Source organism: Pseudochaenichthys georgianus, chromosome 10 (assembly GCF_902827115.2).
Source record: "Pseudochaenichthys georgianus chromosome 10, fPseGeo1.2, whole genome shotgun sequence".
Taxonomy (NCBI): domain Eukaryota; kingdom Metazoa; phylum Chordata; class Actinopteri; order Perciformes; family Channichthyidae; genus Pseudochaenichthys; species Pseudochaenichthys georgianus.
The window spans coordinates 31849782-31856273 of NC_047512.1; positions in this window are offsets into that span (position 1 = coordinate 31849782).

Below are 6492 nucleotides of genomic sequence, written 5' to 3' on the forward strand. Positions count from 1 at the left end.
GTTCAATCTCTACAAAGCCTACAGCAGCACAACGGCAAGAGCAACGACACACACAGCTCTTCCTGCTCCAGAGCCAACCACCGTGCGGCGCGCGCACCACGGGTCGTGACGTCACAGGCCGCCGTCCTCCTCCACGGACACAGCCCGACTCACCAGCACCCCCTGGTGGGGGCCAGGTCGTATTGCCCTCTGTACCTGCTCACAGGCTTCACAAAAATCCCCTTGCACATACATCCCTTCATCCCTCCATCCCTTCTTCTTTCCTACCTTCAGCAATCCACAGCAACCCAGCTTCCGCTTACCTTCCTCCTCTAGCAGCTAACCCCGTAGCAACAGCGCCTCACCCAGTGAGCAGACGCTCTGGTCTCCCTCTCTCTGACCCTCGCAGTGAGCAAACGCTCCGGTCTCTCTCTCTCGACCCTCACAGAGAGCAGACGCTCCGCTCTCTCTCTCTCTCGACCCTCGCAGTGAGCAAACGCTCCGGTCTCTCTCTCTCTCTCTCTCGACCCCCGCAGTGAGCAGAGGCTCCGGTCTCTCTCTCTCGACCCCCGCAGTGAGCAGAGGCTCCGGTCTCTCTCTCTCGACCCTCGCAGTGAGCAGAGGTTCCGGTCTCTCTCTCTCTCGACCCTCGCAGAGGCTCCGGTCTCTCTCTCTCTCTCGACCCTCGCAGTGAGCAGACGTTCCGGTCTCTCTCTCTCTCGACCCTCGCAGTGAGTAGAGGCTCCGGTCTCTCTCTCTGACCCTCGCAGTGAGCAGAGGCTCCGGTCTCTCTCTCTCTCGACCCTCGCAGTGAGCAGAGGTTCCGGTCTCTCTCTCTCTCGACCCTCGCAGTGAGTAGAGGCTCCGGTCTCTCTCTCTCTCGACCCTCGCAGTGAGCAGACGTTCCGGTCTCTCTCTCTCGACCCTCGCAGTGAGTAGAGGCTCCGGTCTCTCTCTCTCTCGACCCTCGCAGTGAGTAGAGGCTCCGGTCTCTCTCTCTCTCGACCCTCGCAGTGAGTAGAGGCTCCGGTCTCTCTCTCTCGACCCTCGCAGTGAGCAAACGCTCCGGTCTCTCTCTCTCTCGACCCTCGCAGTGAGCAGAGGCTCCGGTCTCTCTCTCTCTGACCCTCGCAGTGAGCAGAGGCTCCGGTCTCTCTCTCTCGACCCTCGCAGTGAGCAGAGGCTCCGGTCTCTCTCTCTCTGACCCTCGCAGTGAGCAGATGCTCCGGTCTCTCTCTCGACCCTCGCAGTGAGTAGACGTTCCGGTCTCTCTCTCTCTCGACCCTCGCAGTGAGCAAACGCTCCGGTCTCTCTCTCTCGACCCTCGCAGTGAGTAGACGTTCCGGTCTCTCTCTCGACCCTCGCAGTGAGTAGAGTCTCCGGTCTCTCTCTCTCGACCCTCGCAGTGAGCAGACGTTGCGGTCTCTCTCTCGACCCTCGCAGTGAGCAGAGTCTCCGGTCTCTCTCTCTCGACCCTCGCAGTGAGCAGACGTTCCGGTCTCTCTCTCTCTGACCCTCGCAGTGAGTAGACGTTCCGGTCTCTCTCTCTCGACCCTCGCAGTGAGCAGACGTTCCGGTCTCTCTCTCGACCCTCGCAGTGAGCAGAGTCTCCGGTCTCTCTCTCTCTCTCGACCCTCGCAGTGAGTAGACGTTCCGGTCTCTCTCTCGACCCTCGCAGTGAGCAGACGTTCCGGTCTCTCTCTCTCTCGACCCTCGCAGTGAGTAGACGTTCCGGTCTCTCTCTCGACCCTCGCAGTGAGTAGACGTTCCGGTCTCTCTCTCGACCCTCGCAGTGAGCAGAGGCTCCGGTCTCTCTCTCTCTCTCGACCCTCGCAGTGAGTAGACGTTCCGGTCTCTCTCTTGACCCTCGCAGTGAGTAGACGTTCCGGTCTCTCTCTCGACCCTCGCAGTGAGTAGACGTTCCGGTCTCTCTCTCGACCCTCGCAGTGAGTAGACGTTCCGGTCTCTCTCTCGACCCTCGCTGTGAGCAGAGGCTCCGGTCTCTCTCTCGACCCTCGGTCTCTCTCTCTCTCGACCCTCGCAGTGAGCAGAGGCTCCGGTCTCTCTCTCTCTCGACCCTCGCAGTGAGCAGAGGCTCCGGTCTCTCTCTCGACCCTCGCAGTGAGTAGACGTTCCGGTCTCTCTCTCGACCCTCGCAGTGAGCAGAGGCTCCGGTCTCTCTCTGACCCTCGCAGTGAGCAGACGCTCCGGTCTCTCGCTCTGACCCTCGCAGTGAGCAGACGCTCCGGTCTCTCTCTGACCCTCGCAGTGAGCAGACGCTCCGGTCTCTCTCACTCCGACTCTCGCCGTGAGCAGACGCTCCGGTCTCTCGCTCTGACCCTCGCAGTGAGCAGACGCTCCGGTCTCTCTCTGACCCTCGCAGTGAGCAGACACTCCGGTCTCTCTCTCTCTGACCCTCGCAGTGAGCAGATGCTACGGTCTCTCTCACTCCGACTCTCGCCGTGAGCAGACGCTCCGGTCTCTCTCTCAGAAAAATAAATAAATAATACAAATAATAAAATAAACTTTGCTAGCCAAGCCGCCGGCCGCATCAGATGACCATTACATGTATGTATGATCTGTACGTGCAGTGTATTTGTACAGCGCTTTGAGAGTCATTGATAAAGCGCCATAATAAATATAAGGATTATTATTATTATTTATTATCAACCCGCTCAACCAGGGAACATACCGGGGTGCTCCAGACTCCGAGCGTTACTGCAGCACCTTCGCAGCACGCGCATCCCTCCCTTGCCAATTATGCGGAGCCCCCTGCCCACCCAGCCTTAGCATGCTTAGTCAGCTCTCCACCATCTCAAACACCTCACTCACCTTCCTCTCCATCACGCAACGCCTCAGACTTTAACCGTCTATCACCCGCAGGGAGGCAGGACGGCGTGCAACAATTTCAATGACCTAGGCTGCTCTTTTTCTAGCTGCCGCCTCATGCACATCTGCTCTTTCTGCGGCGGCGCTCATGCCAGGAGCACCTGCCCCCACAACCCAACTACATCAGCAGATTGACTAGCACGGCAACTCAGCACACCCGTCAAGATAAGCAACTTAGCTACCGCCTCAGCGAATCATCCAGATAGTCCGTTTACTTTCTCACCAAAGGCTTGACCGATGGTTTCCACCCAGGCTTAGCAATACTGCCTGACACATCTCACATCTGCCACAACCTTCAGTCCGCTTTAACAGAACCTCACACCTTTGACACCTTACTGGCCAAAGAAGTCAAAGAAGGATTCATGATAGGCCATTCAATAGTCCCCAAACAACCACAGACTCCCCCACGTGCTCCATCTTCTCGACTTCTTCTCACAGTCACTCCACCATCCTCACCCCCCTGCCACGGGCTGAGCACACTCATACAAATATTTGTCAGACCTTGGCATTCCTCCGTCTGAGGAGAAAACCTAAGGGCCTACAACCTCCATTGAGTTTCTAGGCATCATCCTGGACTCAATGTCTTTCCGGGCTTCTCTATCCTCAGAGAAAGTACAGCGCATCACTTTCCTCTTGTCAAACTACTTACAGGCAGACAGATGCACGAAACGGCAGCCGTTAGCCCTCCACGGCAAACGACTCTCATATTCACACTCCGGAATAAAACGGATCAGCTGGGAATTCTTTCCCCATCCACATCTTCCGCCTGAACTCGTATCCCAGCCATACGAGCCACTAACCAAATACTTCAGCGCAAGATACGATGCATACGCAACGCCTCAACACCCACTCTCTCTCACCGAAACAGGGAAAAGGGCCACACGTTTCTGGTTCCAGGAACACTTCCACAACGTGTTGCTCACTTTGGGGATATGCTCAGAATATTATTCGAGCCATTCCTCCCGCATTGGCGCAGCGTCCACAGCAGCTAGACCGGGCATCCCATATACAACCATCTAGGCCCTCGGCCGCTCGTCATCCCAAGCATATCACACTTACATCCGCAACAATCTTAATGATCTCAGACACGCACACGCTTAAGTCAGCTGCTTTAATCCGACTCTTTTGGGGGCCCGTAATCAGCCCACGCAGATCATGCCGGAGACGGAACCCCCACTCTGAGTCTCCCACTGCACGGACCACAGCTCGTCCTCCCAGATCATCTCTTCACCCCCTCATATCATCCACATGTTACTTCAATAAACGTACAAACATCACCTTGTTGTGGCGTGGTTCCTGCTAGTGAACCGTACACTAATATCATTCATGATGAATATCAGGAGACATTTAGAAAAAGTTATTTACTTTAATATTGTACTTAAATACGGAAGACGATTAGTGCCACATGTGTTGTTTTTGGAGATCAGTTATTTATTCATTTTTGTTCTGAGCTTAAAGTCTGAATTCTGACTTTAAAGGTCACCTATTATGCAAAATCCACTTTTTCATGTCTTTTATACTTAAACATTAGCCAATCACCAACCAGGGTTCCGTCGGGACTTGTTCTTTGGTGTTCTTTGGTGTTCTTTGGTATCAGTTTGGTGTATAAGGACCTTTAGATGCACGAGTGCACTCTTCCATAAGTGGGTCAAAAAGGACCCTATTAGAATATGTTTTTATTAGGGCTGTCAAGTTAACGTGTTAATAACGCACATTTTTTTTAACGCCACTAATTATTTTAACGCGATTAACGCATGTGTATTTTTTTTCCTCGGCCGCCCCGTAGTTTCAGAGCGCATCCAGTTTAAAATACCATCTACAAACTGATGCTGCTGACAGCCCCGCTCCTGCCGCCCGCTTGTGGCAGACCACACTTCCACGCTCACCGGCAGGCACCGACTGGCCATCGGGAGGACCGGGAGGGTGTGTGTATGTATGGCCCGAGCAAGTGAGAGAGAGACCTTACGTGCATTGTTGTTGTTAGCATCTGGTGCTAGCTAGCTGCGCTAACGGATATAAGGAGCTGTTTAAATGAAAACAGAGGAGCGCTCTATCCACACAACTGCGCCGAGCACTTGACTTTATGCAGGAAGCCAGACAGGGGGACATTGTAAGAAAAGTCAGCACACTCATGATTGCAGCAACATGATTGCAGCGTCCAGGCAGCTCCCGTTCGAGCATATGCCTTGAGTTGCACATAGCTCCAACGATCCAACACACACACACACACGCACACACACACACACACACACACACACCAACACGTTCTCACTCCCATCCCGTCATATATTGACGGACGGTCAGGGCCCCTCCCCGTCGCTATATTACGTACAGGGTACCCCTTGCCCATCAGGCTTCTACGGGCAGGGCGTCCCATAGACCTTCATAATGCCTATTTTAAGGTTCATTTGGCCATTAAAATGCGTTTTGATGTCATTTTATGCGAGTAATGAGTTCTCATTCATAACACTCCGTTTGATGTCTCACTATGGATGCGCCTCATCGCGGAGCAAACAGAAGCATCAATCTCATTACGCCAATCCTGATTGGCCGGTGATTCTTGACGTCAACGTCAGGGGAAATCACCCCCTATAAGTAGCCTGCGCCACGACGCATGCGTCATTCAAACACCTCTTCTCGCTTCAGAGCACATCTCGAACGGTAGCCGGGCTAGCTTAACAGTCCACAGACTGAACCTAAAGCTAATTTTCGGTCGACGGGCATTAGCCGGCTACCCGATTCTCTCACAGAAGAGTATTATAGTCAACCTCGCCGTTCTTCCTCTGGAGTAAGGTAAGGTTTTGACTTCAAGTTAGCAACACACCAGTTGCTAACTTGTGTTTTTTCCCTCACTACCGACACCACGGTAGCGAGGACACTTTTTTCTTCTCTCTTCCACGGAGGAGAAAAGGATTACAGGAATATTACCATACCAGGTAATATCCTTGAGAGAAAAAGACCCACGCTGTCCTTTTTCCCCCCGGATTAAAGACAGATCGGTAAACATTTTTTTCTCGAACGTACCTGTCATGAGCGGGCCCTCTCCACGCCTCACGGCGAACGAGATGGATGCCTCTCCCCCTCACACCAGAGGAGTCAGGAACTCGGAGGCTCGGCGCTGCGGTTGCGGGTTGAAAGTGTCAGGCACAGACTCACACCAGATCTGTTCGTCCTGCCTCGGGCTGGAACACGCCCAGGAGGCCATCGACAACCCCGGCTCGTGCGGACATTGTGCCCGCCTCACCGTGAAGAGCCTCCACCGAAGGTTAGCGCAACAAGTTAACCTGTCGGGACGGGACCCCCTCATGTCCACTGATCCGCCGACCGACAATCAGGACACGGGGACGTCTGCCGCAGAGATGGAGCCCCTCACTGCGGTCTGGGGCTCACCGACAGCGGCACCCGCAGAACCGGAATCCCGCGCCATATCAGGCCGAGATCCGGTGGCGGCAAGAAACGCGGGAACGGGGCCCCACGCTATACCAAGCTGGGGCTCCCGACTGGACCTCACCATGGTTTCACCCGCGGAAGATGTCCTGGAGTTAGACTACATGGAGGACGAAGAGTACACCTCTGAGTTCCTCCTGTCTGACTCGGATGAGCAAGAAGACTACGTCTTCGTGT